The sequence below is a fragment of the Mobula hypostoma genome, chromosome 1 (assembly GCF_963921235.1).
Source record: "Mobula hypostoma chromosome 1, sMobHyp1.1, whole genome shotgun sequence".
Classification (NCBI taxonomy): domain Eukaryota; kingdom Metazoa; phylum Chordata; class Chondrichthyes; order Myliobatiformes; family Myliobatidae; genus Mobula; species Mobula hypostoma.
Window position 1 is genome coordinate 7,254,419 of NC_086097.1, and position 16,883 is coordinate 7,271,301.

General features: G+C 41.9%; 1 long non-coding RNA gene across 1 annotated transcript; it reads right to left on the reverse strand.

Annotated features, from left to right (window-relative positions):
• Nucleotides 1-15,367: 15,367 nt before the first annotated feature.
• LOC134351042 (uncharacterized) lies at nucleotides 15,368-16,372 on the reverse strand. The gene is made up of 3 exons (XR_010019058.1): nucleotides 16,246-16,372; nucleotides 15,938-16,008; nucleotides 15,368-15,409 (listed from the first exon to the last, which is right to left on the reverse strand). It is a non-coding gene; the product is annotated as an uncharacterized LOC134351042 (long non-coding RNA).
• Nucleotides 16,373-16,883: the final 511 nt, after the last annotated feature.

Genomic DNA, 16,883 nt, shown 5'->3' on the forward strand with positions numbered 1-16,883 from the left:
AGCTTCCTATAGACAGCAATGATTTTGTACCTTTATGACTCCTTGAAAATATGCCATCCACACATAGCTTACAAGGATGCAAGAGAAGCTGTGACCCTAGAGGTTCTTCGTAGAGAGGATCTCGGCTATAATGGTATGTAGACCCAAACTGCAACAAGTGATTGGTCATACGAATCAGCACCTTTAGTTTGACCCAGGAATCTCAAACACATCTGATGCTGGATTGCATTGGAAATCGTAATGCTGGCAGTGAGGCCAGAATCAGGGACCTGGAAACCTAGCACCCATAGACACAAGAGATTCTACAGGTGCTGGGAATCCAGAACAACACACAGAAAATGCAGGAGGAACTTGGGCGGCCCATTAGCGTAGTGGTTAGCGCAATGCTTTACAGTACCAGTGACCCAGTTCCATTCCCACTGCTGTCAGTTAGGAGTTTATAAGTTCTCCCGTGACCGTGTGGATTTCCTCTGGGTGCTCTGGTTTCCACCCACAGTCCAAAGATATACCGGTTAATAAGTTAATTAGTCATTATAAATTGTCCCATCTATAGGCTATGATTAAATCAGCTTGGTGTGGCCCAAAGGGCCGGAAGGGCATATTCTGTGCTGCATCTCAATGAATAAATACGCTCAGCAGGTCAGGCAGCACCTGTGGAAATGAATAAACAGTCGATATTTCAGACTGAGATCTCTCATCAGGACTGGAAAGGAAAGGGGGAAGATGCCGCGGTAGGAAGTGATAGGTGAAGCCAGGTGAAACCTCGTACCCATTCTGCTTTTCCACAGATTTCTACAGAGCCAGCTGAATGATGTGCTTTTGAACTCCCTGTTTCAAAGCTTTAACAGGGTCTCTTTACGTGGCATCTGAATGGACATCAATGTATTGATTTTTTTCTCTCTCATTTTAAATCTGCTATCAAATGTAAGATCCTGGGAACCTTGCAACTGTGCCACCATTACTTAGGGGAATCAATGAATTTCAGAATCGTTTGGCCAGCTTCCCAACCTGTTCCTTTTTCTTCTTAAATGGCATTTTAGTTTGAGTATCCATTTAGTTCTCGAAGTACATTTAGATCACTCTTTCAGCTCATGACAAACTGAACTGGGTTGCAATCAAATCATTGCAGAATATTTGAAAATCTCTAACTTCATTCAGCTACAGATGAACTCATTAGCAACATTTGGTCTCTTTAGTGTAGAATTTCTACACAGTAATGAGTTTGTGTTAATTGGTCTTGTGTCTGCTCAGATACTGCTATCGAATTTCTCCTTCCAGTGCTTTTCCTTTCCTCTTTCCTTCTTCTTCTATTCCACACTCTGGCCTCTTACCTCTTCTCCTCACCAGCCTATCATCTCCCCCTCCTCCTTCCCTTTCTCCCATGGTCCAATCTCTTCTCCTATCAGATTCCTTCTTCTCCAGCCCTTTACCTTTTCCAACTTATCACCTCCAAGTTTCTTACTTCATCTCCTCTTTTCCATCCACCAGGTTTCTTCTATCACATTCTAGATATCCTTCTACACCTTGCCCCACCCTTTTTTTCTGGCATCTTCCCCCTTCCTTTCCAGTGGTAAAGGGACAGGCTGAAACACCGACTGTTCATTCATTTCCATAGATGCTGCCTGACCTGCTGAGTTCCTCCAGCATTTTGTGTGTGTTGCACCACCATCCCTGTCTTTTTGCATCCCAAGCATCCTTAAATGTTCCTTGTTCCCCCCACGTGGTTCTCATTTTGGGCTGAAGACTTATAGAACCTTTGTGCTTTCTCGCACGGCTTTGATGGACAGTTTATCTGTCAGTGTGTTTCTTCTTCCTCCAGTCTCCTGACTTTTAAAATCTATGTTTCAAAAAACAGCCCAGACCATCATGATTAAACCCTTCCCACCACTGAGCACTTTTACAAGGAGCGTTGTTACAGGAAAATAGCATCCATCATCAGGGTCTCCCACACCCAGATCATGCTCTCTACTCACTGTTGCCATCAGGAAGAAGGTACATGAGCTTTAAGTCCTGCACCACTTGGCTCAGCAACATTTATTACCCCTCAATCATCAGGCTTCTGAACCAAATGAAATAATTTCACTCAAATTCACTCGCCCTATCATTGAAATATTTGCACACCCTATGGACTCACTTTCAAGGACTCTAAATCTCCTGTTCTCGATATTTATTGTTTATTTATTACTATTATTCTGTTTTGTATTTGTAGTTTGTATTCTTTTTGCACATTAATTGCTTGTCCATCTTCGTTGTGTGTGGGTTTTCATTGATTCTATTGTGTTTCTTTGTAGTTACTGTGAATGCCCACGAGACACACGTGAGTACTTTGGTAATATTTTATTTTGGAACTTAGAACATATGAGTGTCATCACTTCTCCATCACTGCTTTTTCATTTATCCAAATATTTCAGCCATTCTTTTCAAGTTTATTCCATCCACTGTTCATTTGGACATATCAGTTTATTTTTTTAAAACATTCTGTCAGGGCGCTGAAGCAGGGATCCAATCGCAGACCCAGTACTGTGCGTACTGTGATATTTACTGAGCAGCAGATCCAGGGGGGCAACATCAAAGTTCAGGCAGAGATCAAAATATGCAGAGAAATCCAAAAACCAGAATCGGGGAAACAGGCAGAGTCAATATTCAGACGGACAGAGTAGAGATACAAATGCTGGAAAGGCTCAGGAAAACTCACTGGCACAATCTGGCAACGAACAGGTGAAAACACAGGACTGAACTACACTGAGCAATAAACGGAGAGGCAGATGATAGGTGGAGCACAATGAGACACAGGTGGCAGCAATACAGGTAATAATGAGAAACAGGTGAGAGACGGAGTACTTGGTAATACAGGGGCCAGAGTAGAGCAGGAGTGGGGACAGGAACACTTGGGGCATGAAAATAAACAAGAGCAAATGGCAATACAAAACCACAGACTGACAGCTAGGGGGAAAGTACACAAAAAGACAAAGTTCAACTGACACATTCTTAGGTCATAATTTGTCACTCACTCAAAAATGAGAATGAGAGTGCTGGTCATAACTAATCACATACAGGAAAACTTCATCATTTGCATAATGTTTGTCATCAAGACATGAACTACGGTAACACTGAGTAGAGTCAGTGCACGAAGGTCCACTGAATCAATGGTAACTCTTGGTAGAATGATCCATTCAGAGTCATTCCTCTGTTTTTTTCTCTTGAGTTATTTCCATTTTCCTTTTGAAAGCTCTGCTTGGATCTGTTTTGATGACCCTCCAGTATAGTGATTTCCATTTTGTAACCGGTTTCTCTGTCATTAAAAAAAAAATAGGCTCACACATACATCAACATACCCTCAATAATGGGAACAGCTTCTCTTCAGCTCTGAATCCTAACCTCCAAGAGTACCACAATCTTGTAGGGTTTGGAGGCTTGCATGCCTTAATGACCTGGAAAGCGATGTTGGCTGGAGTCAGGGCGTTATGTTTTGGTTCTTGGTAAGGTCTCACATGCCAAACAGGTCAAAGGGCAGAGGCCAGACTAGGAATGGTCCACCAGTCCTCCAGGTGCAGAGGTTTAGCTCAGGGCTAACGACCCTGACTGGTAAATTACAATTGCGGAAATTACGGAAACAGCAATGAAGAATACTTCTGCATCTGATTTTGGTGGTATTCCTGAGTCTCCACCCAGGACCTGCATGACTAACAGTAGTGAAAACCATGATGCTACTGAGATGATAAAGAAAACCCTGAACATCACCAGAGGTGGAGGACCTTCATTGTTGCTCAAAACACCAGCAGTGTAATAGGCAGTAAGTAGTAATCGCAGTATCATACCTAAATCCATCAGCATGGTGTACGCCTCCATCAAATATTCTCTCAGCCATCAGGCACTCGAACAAGAGGGGATAATCTCACTCATTTTCATTCACCCCATCACTGAACTATTCCCACAACCTATGGACTCACTTTTATTTATTTGTTTGTTTCTTTCTTTCTTTGTTAATTAATTAATTGATTATTACTTTTTTTGGTATTTGCACAGTTTTTTGTTTTTTGCACATTGGTTGTTTGTTCATCATATTGGGGATGGTCTTTCTTGTATTATGTTTCTTGTATTTACTGTGAATACCCACAAAAAATGATTCTCAGGTTTGTACATGGTGACATATACGTACTTTGAGCTTTGAAACTTTCACACTCTAAGAACAGCCCAACTCTTCCAGTCTCACCTTACAAATTTCCTGGAACCATTCCTGTAAATAGATTCTGCACCCTCTCTAGGATCTCCACATCCTTCACTCAAGAGTTTGGCTGGAATTCCTTGATCTACAGTAGTATCTAACGGAGGTCCACGTTAGCCAATACATTTGTTGGTCAACAACAATAGAAAGGTTTAATAGAAAATAAAGAGTGATTTCCAGAAAACAATCTTTTCATGATTAAATGTCAGCATAAACAGAAAGCAGCTTCATTGGCATGTGAATGCCAAGCTGCCCAAATTTGAGAAAGTATTTCATATTGTAGTCATTGCCACCTACGCATGCAGTATTGCTCTGCTGTGTATAGTGCTGCTTCTTCAGACAATGAGGTTGTTCAGCTAAACTGGATATTCTATTTGTGCTATCTGTGGGAAACGTTTCACTGAGCAGTGATTGAAGTGAATGTAGCAACGTCCTCTGATGAAGATCAAATCCGAGCAACAATTTTACAGTGCAATTTTAATGTACTAATGTAATTTATAGTTCACAAACTAACACTAAATTAAAATGTGTTTATTTGAGAACATCATACAAATATCTCACTCCTGTAAGACCATAGATTTCTCTGTTATTTACACAAAGCAGTAAACCTGGAAAAGTCATATGAATGCAAAAAACTTGCTATTGCTTATGAGTTACATGATTAAAAATAAACCTTAGGGAAAGTAACGAGTAAATTAAAACTATAATTTTCTTTCTATCATTGAGCTTAAGCTGCTGAAAATCATAACTGCCACGTCGGGTCATCAAAACTACCCAATGCATCACTGGCACCAGCCTACCCGTCTTCAAGGACATATACATGGAGATGGTCAGGCGGGAGGAGAAGATAGCAGCACGACGCAGCGCGTGCAGCTCTCCGGTGAAATGATATCGTATCTGTTAAATAGGGGCCGTGGATAATTCTGATTCGATGGAGACAGACGTGAGAAGCAGTGGAACATCTGGAGAAATTTCTGAAACACCCAGTTCACTGCTGCTGTTACTGTGCAATTGAGAATCTTCTAGAGGGAAGGCCCCAAATTCCCCGGCTTTGCCTGCTGCTGGCGACCAAGGCTGAGGTCGATAGAGATGGTGCTCGGTACTTGGTGTCGGGGGGCTGATCAGAGGCTTGAACTTTTCGGACGAGTCAGAGTTGGACTGTGGTCGGGCATGGCAGGGAGAGTTTTCTTCCTTCTCCTGTCTGCGTGAGATGTGGGACTTTTTTAGAGACTTTGAACTTTTTTACTGTGCCATGGCCTGTTCTTCATCAAGTTATGGTATTGTTGCACTGTTGTAACTATATGTTATAGTTATGTGGTTTTTGTTAGTTTTTCAGTCTTGGTCTGTCCTGTGTTTCTCTGATATCACACCGGAGGAATATTGTATTATTTCTTAATGCATGCATTACTAAATGACAATAAAAGAGGACCACGTGACCTCATAAACTATTCTAATAATCTAATCTAATACGTAGAAAGGACCAGTAATATCATGAAGGGTCCTGTTCTTCATGATACCCTGCTCATGGACTGCCCGTCCCACTCCCATCAGGGAGAAGGCTACGCATCTTCCACACCAGGACCACCATACTCAAAAACAGTTACTATCCCCAAGCAGTATGGCTGATCAACACCTCCACCCATTAACCCACCACACTACTTTATCATCTGTTAGACCACAAGACCATAAGATACAGGTGCAGAAGTAGGCCATTTGGCCCATTGAGTCTGCTCCACCATTCAATCATGGGCTGATTCAATTCTCCCAGTCATCCCCTGCCTTCTCCCCATACCCTTTGATGCCCTGGCTAATCAAAAACCTATCCATCTCTGCTTTCACCCAATGACTTGGCCTCCACAGCCACTCGTGGCAACAAATTCTACAGGTTTTCCACTCTCTGACTAAAACAATTTATCCGCATCTCAGTTCTAAAAGGACGTCTTTCAATCCTGAAGTTGTGCCCTCCTGTTCTAGAACCCCCTACCATGGGAAATAACTTTGCCTTATCTAATCTGTTCAGGCCTTTTAACATTCAGAATGTTTCTATGAGATCCCCCCTTATTATCCTGAACTCCTGGGAATACAGCCCAAGGGCTGCCAGACATTCCTCATATGGTAACCCTTACATTCCTGGAATCTTTTTTGTGAATCTTCTCTGAACCCTCTCCAAAGTCAGCATATCCATTCTAAGATACGGAACCCAAAATTGCACACAATACTTCAAGTGTGGTCTCACGAGTACCTTATAGAGCCTCAACATCACATCCCTCTTCTTATATTCTATACCTCTAGAAATGAATGCCAACATTGCATTCACCTTCTTCACAACCGACTCAACCTGGAGGTTAATCTTTAGGGAGGCCTGCATAAGAACTCCCAATTCCCATTGCATCTCTGCATTTTGAATTCTCTCCCCATCTGAATAATAGTCTGCCTGTTTATTCCTTCCACCAACGTACATGACCATACACTTTCCAACATCACATTTCATTTGCATTTTTCCTTCCAATCACCTTAAGCACAGACACTCCTGTACCTAATGTCAATTCATGGACACACTATCAACCTGTATATATTATGTATTTATATTTATTGTGTATTTTCTATTAGTTGTGTTTTATATCTTATTGTGTATTTTTTCTGCTGCATTAGATTGAGAATTACAACTATTTCATTCTCCTTTACACTTGTGTACTGGGAATGAAATCAAAAAATTTTGAATTTAATTATCTAAGTCAACTTTCTCAGCTAGTCATGTGTCACTTCTCTTTGATTTTTATTACATAATATTTCATACAACTTTTGCATTGTACTTAACAGTCAAGAAAGTGTCATATTAATGCCTCCTGCAGGGTGTTCCTTTCATAGAAACATAGAAAACCTACAGCACAATACAGGCCCTTCAGCCCACAAAACTGTGCTGAATATGTCCTTACCTTAGAAATTACCTAGGGTTACCCACAGCCCTCTATTTTTCTGAGCTCCATGTACCTGTCCAAGAGTCTCTTAAAAGACCTTATCGCATCCACCTCCATCAGCGTCACTGGCAGTCCATTCCATGCACTCACACTCTCTACGTAAAAAACTTACCCCCAAAATCTAGTTTGTACCTACTTCCAAGCACTTTAAAACTGTGCCCTCTCATGCTAGCTATTTCAGCCCTGGGAAAAAGCCTCTGACTATCCACATGATCAATGCCTCTCATCATCGTATACACCTCTACCAGGTTACCCCTCATCCTCCGTCACTCCAAGGAAAAAAGGCAGAGTTCACTCAACCTATTCTCATAAGGCATGCTCCCCAATCCAGGCAACATCCTTGTAAGTACCTTCTGCACCCTTTCTATGACTTCCACATCCTTCCTGTAGTAAGGTGACCAGAACTGAGCAAAGTACTCCAAGTGGGGTCAGACCAGGGTCCTATATAGCTGCAACATTACCTCTCAGCTCCGAAACAGAATCCCACAATTGATGAAGGTCAATGCACCGTATGCTTTCTTAACCATAGAGTCAACCTGCGCAGCAGCTTTGAGTGTCCTATGGACTCAGACCCCAAGATCCCTTTGATCCTCCACAATGGCATACTACCATTACCCAATCCCCCACTTCCTCATGGCATGGGATCCAAGGTGACATTGCTTTGTGGATCCAGAACTGGCTTGCCCATAGAAGCAAAGAGTGATTGTAGATGGGTCATATTCTGCATGGAAGCCGGTGACTGGTGGTATGCCTCAGGGATCTGTTCTGGGACACCCTACTCTTTGTGATTTTTATAAATGACCTGGATGAGGAAGTGGAAGGATGGATTAGTAAATTTGCTGATTACACAAAGGTTGAGGTGTTGTGGATAGTGTGGAGGGCTGTCAGAGGTTACAGCGGGACATTGATGGGATGCAAAACTGGGCTGAGAAGTGGCAGATGGAGTTCAACCCAGATAAGTGTGAGGTGGTTCATTTTGGTAGGTCAAATATGATGGCAAAATATAGCATTAATGGTAAGACTCTTGGCAGTGTGAAGGATCAGAGGGATCTTGGGGTCCAAGTTCATAGGACACTCAAAGTTGCTTCGCAGGTTGACTCTGTGGTTAAGAGTGCATACGGTGCATTGACCTTCATCAATCGCGGGATTGAGTTCAAGAGCCGAAAGGTAATGTTGCAGGACCCTATGTTTCTATGTTTCTATGTTAATAAGAGAGGTCAGAGAAGAATGGCCCAATACATTTCAAGGTGACAGTAGTTCAAATAACCAGGCATTACAACAGTAACAAAGGAACATCTCTGATTGCACAACATGTTAATCCTTGAAGTAGATTGGCTATAGCCACAGAAAACCATGAACATTTTATTATCTACTGGAGATATTGTACCTGAGAAAATGGTTTTTGCAGAGTAGAAGAAAAAGGAGTGATAGGAGTGATTCCTAGAAAATAATCTCTTCTTGATTAAATGTCTCTATAAATGTGTTGGTCTTTATTCTCTGCATTGCAGGTTTGAATAAAGCAATATATAACTCATATTCATGATTTTTTTATTTATCACCACTGCAAGAACTATTTACTTTTTATAAAGGGAAAGGAAATGGTGATTTATTCTCTGTGAAAAAGTGGGGTTTGTGTCTAGAATTGCATTTCCAGAGAGGTTGAAGACACTATCACAGAATCTTTGTGGTGGCACACTTATTCAATGCTTGCTAGAAGGAAGACATATTCCCTTCCATGGATGGCTTGAGTAAAGAAGCACCACAATGAACTAGGTAAAAGACCCAAAACTTTAAAATAATATCCAACACCTTGGATTCTTTTCTTCAAACTCTTAATCATGCCAATTTTCTTTTTGTGGATATAGAAGCACAGGACAGACATTTCTGAGCAACACACACAAAATGCTGGAGGAACTCAGCAGGCCAGGCAGCATCTATGGAAAATAGCACAGTCGACGTTTCCAAGAGACACTTCTATTATTTACTTGTGTAATTCACTCAGTATTCCACCATAATGTATAATCTTTTCTTTCAACTGGCCTACCTCTCTTTAGCCAGTGTTGTGAATGGGTGGCATTCACTGCCACAGATGGCTGGGGGTATATTTAACGCAGGGGATCTTGATTACTAAGGGCATCAAAGGTTAAGGGGAGAAAGCTGGATAATGGGGTTGAGAGGGTCAATAAGTCAGCCATGATGGAATGGTGAAGCAGACTTGATGGGCCAAATGGCCTTATTCTGCTCCTATGTCTTATGTCTTATGTACTCCTGTTAATGAGTCTTTCATGCGGCTGTGCATTAACAGAATGCTTACCCTTACACATGTGCTTGTGATTTCTATTTTACAGACTGGATGGGCCGAATGGCCCTTTCTCTGTGCTGTACTTTTCTATGATTCTATGTGCTTCCCTCCTTATCTCATCTGGTCCCAAGTGAGGACTGCTCTCTCTCTTCCATTCACAAGGCTTGACCATCTAGATGCAGGGAGTATGCATCTCCCTTGCTGAGAGGTTTAGAACCAGAGGTCAATACAGAACAAATTCTCAAGATACAGAAAAAGGCATTTAGGAGTGAGATGAAGAGAAATGTCTACATTAAAATAGATTTAAACCAATGATATTCTCTTAAGACAAAAGGCTGTGGAGGCCAAAAAAGCTGAATTAAATTTATGTAAGAGACAGACAGGCTTCCGGTTGGGTGCACTTCAGGGTGAGTGATTGGGATCAGTTAGGATCTATTGAATGGAGTGATGGATTGAAAGCTCTACTCTTGCCCTTATCATTCAATGTTTTTGCTTCATCTTATGTGAAGTCCTGGTGAACCCACGATGGTAGGGTAGACACACCTCCCACACTCCATCTCTGTTGCTCTCCTGCTATTCGAACACATGCTCAACTTGACTTGTTACTCCTGAGTTCTGCATTTGTGGACCAATCTGTGCTTTACGACATTTCCAAAAATAAACATGGATGACGGTACCCACACACAATTCTTCAATACTCAAGAGAGTTTTCCAGGATAGTGCATCCAATCCTGGCATTTTCCAACATCTGGGGTCACTTGAAGGAGGAGTGGAGTGCCTCCCTCCCCAAATAAGAAGGCACTAAAGTGCCTCCACTTCCTGTTGAGATTGAAGTAAGTGAGGATCCCCCCCCCACCATCTTAACTGAATTTTACAGGGACACCTTTGAGAGCATCCTGACAAGCTGCATAACCATCTTCTATGGGAGCGGCGAGCGTCAGACTGGACGTCCCTCCAAAGGACTGTGAGAACAGCCGAGAGAATCACAGGGGTTTCCCTAACATCCATCAGGGACATTGATCAGGAACACTGTGTACACAGGACCCTCAGTGTTATCAAGGAACCCACACATCCATCCAGCATCCTCTTTGACTTCTTACCATCAGGCAGGAGACTCTGATGCATAAAAACAAGAACGGTCAGGATGAGAAACAGCTTCTTCCCCCAGGCCATGAAGATTCTGAGCCCCCCCTGCCACATCGCATTCAAAGTGTTACTGGATAATTTGTACAATATTAAATTTCTGGGTTTTTACTTTGTTTACCTATACATAATTCATTTGTAGATTTAATTCTAACTTTCCTAAGTTATTGTGTGTTATACATGTGTGATGTGTTTCTCCTGGTCCGGAGAAAAGTTGTCAGAATCAGAATCAGGTTTAAAATTATCGGCATATGTCATGAAATTTGTTAACTTTGTGGCAGTAGCACAATGCAATATATGCTAATATAGAAAAAAATGTGAATTACAGTAAATATAGATATTATAGTTAAATTAAATAACTGGTGCAAAGACAGAAATAAAAAAGCATTGCGGTAGTGTTCATGGGGTCAATGTCCTTTCAGAAATCAAATGGCAGAGGGGAAGAAGCTGTGTCTTGTTGAGACAAATCCCCTTGAAGATGCCTTCGATGCTACAGTGCTATTGCCCGTGATGGAGCTGACTAATTTTACAACTCTCTGCAGTTTACTTTGATCCTGTGCAGTAGACCCCCCTCCTCCCCACCCCACCCCCCGCATACCAGACAGTGACGCAGCCAGTTAGAATGCTCTTCACGGTACAGGTAGGAATTTGCGTTTTAGGTTACATACCAAATCTCCTCAAACTGCAAATGAAATATAGCCGCTGTCTTGCCTTCTTTATAGCTGTGTCGATATGTTGGGCCCAGATTAGATCTTCAGAAATATTGACAGCAAAGATCTTGAAACTGCTCACTCTCTCCACTTCTGATCTACTGGTGTGGGCTCCCTCGTCTTACGCTTGCTGCAGTCCACGATCAGCTCTTTGGTCTTACTGACGTTGAGAGCAAGGTTGTAGCTGCCACACCACACAACCAGCTAGTATATCTTGCTCTCATATGAGCTCTTGTCATCGTCAGCCAATAATAATTGTATCATCAGCAGATTTATAGATGGCATTTGAACTGTGCCTGGCCACACAGGCATGACCATAGAGAGAGTAGAGCAGTGGGCTAAGCACAGATCCATGAGGTGCACCAGTGTTGATTGTCAGTGTGGGGGAGATGTTATTTCCAGTCTGCACAGATTGTGGTCTTCTGGTTAAGAAGTATCTCATTTGACAGCATACATGTATATAGTTAAATAACAATAAAATGACTTGACTTGAGTGCTCAATTCTAGGCATATCAGCATTGTACTTGATGGTAACTTTATGACATCACGTGCTTCATTTTCATCAAATAACAACCCCATTTTCATAGAACAATGTTGCAGAACATTTTAACTATAGCATCTTAATTTTGAAGCTAGAAAGAAGCTGAAATGTAATAAAGCTAATAGATGTCATTACAGAATAACATTTTCAAATTGCAGTTTAATTTAAGCATTTGCAAGAGTATAAGGCTAGATTGTTCTGGCTTCTCTTTTACAATTTATAGTGTTATTTAAATCTCTTAGTTCCATTACCATGTACATTGCAATCTCTCCCAGTTGTCCACTGAATAAAGGCTAAATTATTAGAGCTGTAATGCTTACTGACACCGATGCTATCAAGAGCCACCTATATGACATAGATCTTTATGATTACTGTCCAAAAGCCACCAATAACATCGCTGACTTCGCTATTTTCTGGAAAGAGCACAGGTAGCACTCAGAGCTGTTATACTGTAGGTTTAATCCAATGTCCTTTTAAAGCAGTTGTGCCTTTAGGAGATCCACAGTGTAAAAAAATACTGAAAGCTGCAACAAATTGCCGTAGTTTCAGACGCAACCCATCCCCATTTGGAAATCAAATGGGAAAAATTTGCCTCTGTACATTATGCTGAGGCTAAAGGTTCCCTTTGTATTTATCTTAAGCTGAATCAAATCTGCTTTCACTTCCTGCTTGCAAGAGTGTTATGTTGAGGCTTTATAAAGTGCTGGTGATCTGTTGTTTGTTTGCTGGAGTCAGTGCCAGTTGGAGTTAATGCTTCTGCTACTTCTTTGAAGGGTGGGTATTCAGGGCTTTGATGTTCTATCATTTATTCTGTGGGGTCTCTAGTTTTGTGGATGACTGTGAAGAGTATGAATTTCCGGTTGTAGACTGAATACATTCTCTGACATTGAAGGAACTTAAAATCTAAATCCGTCTAAGAAAGGATGTGCTGACATTGGAGAGGGTTCAAAGGAGGTTCACGAAAATGATTCCAGTATTGAAAGGCTGACCATATGAAGAGTAACCAGGTTCTGCGTAACTGAGCCAGAAAGATGGGATCCCAGAATCGTCCCAAGAATCTCTGCCTAATATCTGCTGTGGCCTCAGCAATTTCCCTATACGTCTTCTGACCTTCCAGTCTAGTCACACCTACCAAAAGATGTGTTGACATTGGAAATTAATGAGAACGATTCTGGTTAACATATGAAGAACAGTTGACAGTTTTGGGCCTGGACTTGCTGGAGTTCAGAAGAATGAGGGGGGAATCTTATTGAAACCAATCGAATGTTGAAAGCGCAAACAACAGGAATTCTGCAGATGCTGGAATTTCAAGCAACACACGTGAAAGTTGCTGGTGAACGCAGCAGGCCAGGCAGCATCTCTAGGAATAGGTGCAGTCAACGTTTCAGGCCGAAACCCTTCGTCAGGATCTGAAACGTCGACTGCACCTCTTCCTAGAGATGCTGCCTGGCCTGCTGCGTTCACCAGCAACTTTGATGAATGTTGAAAGGCCTTGATAGAGTGGATGTGAAGAGGATGTTTCCTATGGTGGGGGAATGTAACACCAGAGGATGCAGCCTCAGAATAGAGGGGCATCTACTTAAAACAGTGAGAGAGTGGAATTTTTTTAGCCAGAGAGTGGTGAATCTGTGAACTCATTGCCACAGGCAGCTGTGGAGGCCCAGTCATTGGGCATACTTCAGGCAGGGGCTGATTGATTCTTGATTAATCAGGGCATGAAGGGACTCGGGGAGAAGGCGGGAGATTGGGGCTGAGAAAGAACTGAATCAGTCATGATGAAATGAGGAGAAAACTTGATGGGCCAAATGGCCTAATTCTGTTCTTATATTTTACGGTCTTACGGTCTTATAAAAGACTAAAATGTTTAGGCACGTGTGCTTTTGGGTGGGTGACGAATGAGCTCTCAGTGCTAATACACTAGCAGATCTCTGAAGTCAAGCCATGAATACTGTCTGATGCGAGGGCACCTCCTACGTGCAGCACCGGAAGGCTGAGAGAAAGTTGAGTGCCCAAAATTCACACTCTGCATGGCCACATTTCTGAAGAAAAAGATCTGAATGCTTATTGACAGTTGAATTCATTGTGATTATTAATATTGTGCCTTAATATGGATTTTAATTACATGTAGGAATACTAGAATTAACGGCACATTATTATTATCATCATCATTATCACCAGCAGAGGAAATTGTTATAGACCCGATAATAGAATGGCTTCTATTTAGCAAGAAGATGCATTGAAAGTCAATACTACTGCTTAATGGATTTTGTTGATGAAGGTACCAAAAGACATTTTTCAGGAATTATCAAATTGCTGAACTTGTATTGATACATGCTGAAGATGAATATAGCATACAGGTCGACCTTCACTAATCTGACTACCTATAATCCGGTTCCTTCGGTAATCCGGCACTAATTTCAAATTCTCCGGGCCACCGTACCAATCTGCTGTGCACTGTTTTGGTTGCGCTAGATCTGTTCACGTGTTGGTGCGCTCTTGTAAGCACAGACAGGCGATTCCTGCTTGTTTTCCTGCATTTATTAATATCATCTGCGTGAGGCGTGGCAGCCCGGCACCCGCCCGTCTCACCCGCAAGCGGCAGGGGAGCTGGCGCACACTGGGTCGGTCCGTCTTCTCGCCCGACAGCCGGCAGTCACGCACTGCCCTCCAGCGTCGCCTGGCCGGCGCTCCGTTCTCTTCTGCCTATGACCTCAGATCAGACGTGGTGACCTGCTGAATTTAAGCATATTACTAAGCGGAGGAAAATAAACTAACGAGGATTCCCTCAGTAACTGCGAGTGAAGAGGGAAGTTAATTCCTGTACATTTACCTGCACCCTTTATTTTATCTGTGCCTGTATAGTATATTACAATTAAAATTTCACTTTTGACTCATTTAATATTTCTGTTTCATTATTAACTAACTTGTACTGATTTACATGATATTTTAAAGGTATGATGAGGCGGTCAGCTATTGCTTAATGTGATCCTTCTGTAATTCGGCATTTTCCCTAATCCGGCACTCCTCAGGTCCCAGTGGTGCCGGATTATAGAAGGTCGACCTGTAGTACATTTATGTTCCCTTCCAGCATACACTCAGTGGCCACTTTATTAGGTACATTTCTAGACCTGCCCTTTAATTCAAATACCTAATTATCCAATCTTGCGGCTGCAACTCAATACTTAAAGCATGCAGACATGGTCAAGAGGTTCAGTTGCTGTTAGTGAAATGTTGTGAAATTTGTTGCTTTACAGCAGAAGTACATAACAACAACAGCCTATAAATTGCAATAAAATATATACATAATTTAAGTAAGTAGTGCAAAACAGAGAAATAAGATAATCAGACACTGTTGATGGGTTCATTGTCCATTCAGAGATCTGATTTTGGGGTGGAAGAGGCTCGGATTAAGTTGGCATTTGCTGGGCGGTTCATAGGGCCTGTTCCAGAATCGGGCTTACTGTCACCGGCATATGTCATGAAATGTGTTGAGTCTGCGGCAGCTGTACGCTGCAATACACAACAGAAAAAAAAATATGAATTCCAGTTAGATATCTCAAGCCTTCACAATTTCAATAGCTATGTCAGGCCTCCATTGTTTTACTCCCCATAAATCCTAGGTCCTCCAAAACAGAATCAGAATCAGAATCAGGCTTAATATCACTGACATGTGTCATGAAATTTGTTGTTTGTGGCAGCAGTACATACAATACATAATAATAGAAAAAAAAACATGCTCCATGTGCTTTCCTGCTTCTGTACCTCCTCCCTGATGGTAACAATGAGAGCAAAGCATATCCTAGGGATGGGGATCCTTAATGATGGATGCTGCCTTTTTGAGGCACCGCTCCTTGAAGGTGTTCGGGATACTACGGAGGCTGGTGCTCATGATAGAGCTGACTAAGTTTACAACTCTCTGCAGCTTATTTTGATCCCGTGCAAGAGGTTCTCCCCTCCAACACCAGACGGTAATGCAGCCAGTTAGTATGCTCCCCACGGTACATCAGTAGAAATTTTCAAGTGTTTTTGGTGACATACCAAATCTCTTCAAATTCCTCATGAAATAGAGATGCCTTTGTGCCTTCTTTGCAGCTGCATCTGCGCTGTATCTAAATAAATAAATAGATAGATAGATAGATAGATAAATAAATAAAACTGTTCCTAAAAGGCTGAGTGTGCCTTTTGGATCCTTTACCTTCTCCTTCATTCATGCTCCTTCTTTTCCTACACATTGTTCTGTTTGAGAACCTTTGCTCGAGATCTCTGCGTGAATCAACTTAACAGTTCAGAGATAGCTAAGCATGTCACTTTACTGGCGGCCACTTCACTGAAAGAAAAATCTATACCTCAGTGTCTTTCTCTCGATGCCAATAACCAACGAGAACCTCCCCATATCACACAGTCATTTCAATTGATTTGGATTTCACTGGTTTTGAAGTTCTTACTGAGTCCACTGTATGAACAAAACTCTCTGGCTTAACCTCTGTATCACCAGCATTCAGCAGTAAACCTGATCGAGTCTGTGCTGCAGAGTAAAGCACTGTGAAGCTGACAAGCTCATGCATGTGTCAACACTGAAAAACTGTTTCAACAACACACTCACTCTATTAACATTTTGAAAGATTTGTGCTTCTCTTGCTTGGCTACTGCCTGCAGCCCTGACCCTGGGAGTGGCATTTGAATCTAAATGGCTTCAAAACTGACCGAATATTCAGAACACGCGAGGGTTACATGCAGTATCCTGTCCCTTGATTATCAATAAGACTTGTGCCGTTTCTGTGTTCACATTGATTAGTCCAGGGACAAACACTCTTCTCTATAAATAAATAAATTAAAAATAGCCACAAATGTAGAAATTCTGTATCAAATGCCGGCGGGCCATGCTGGGAGTATGTAACAGGTCAGTCAACACCTTTTCAGGTCAGCTCTGCAGAATCCCTTCTACTGTAGCTGTGTCATTCCAACAGTTTTGATTTAATTTCAC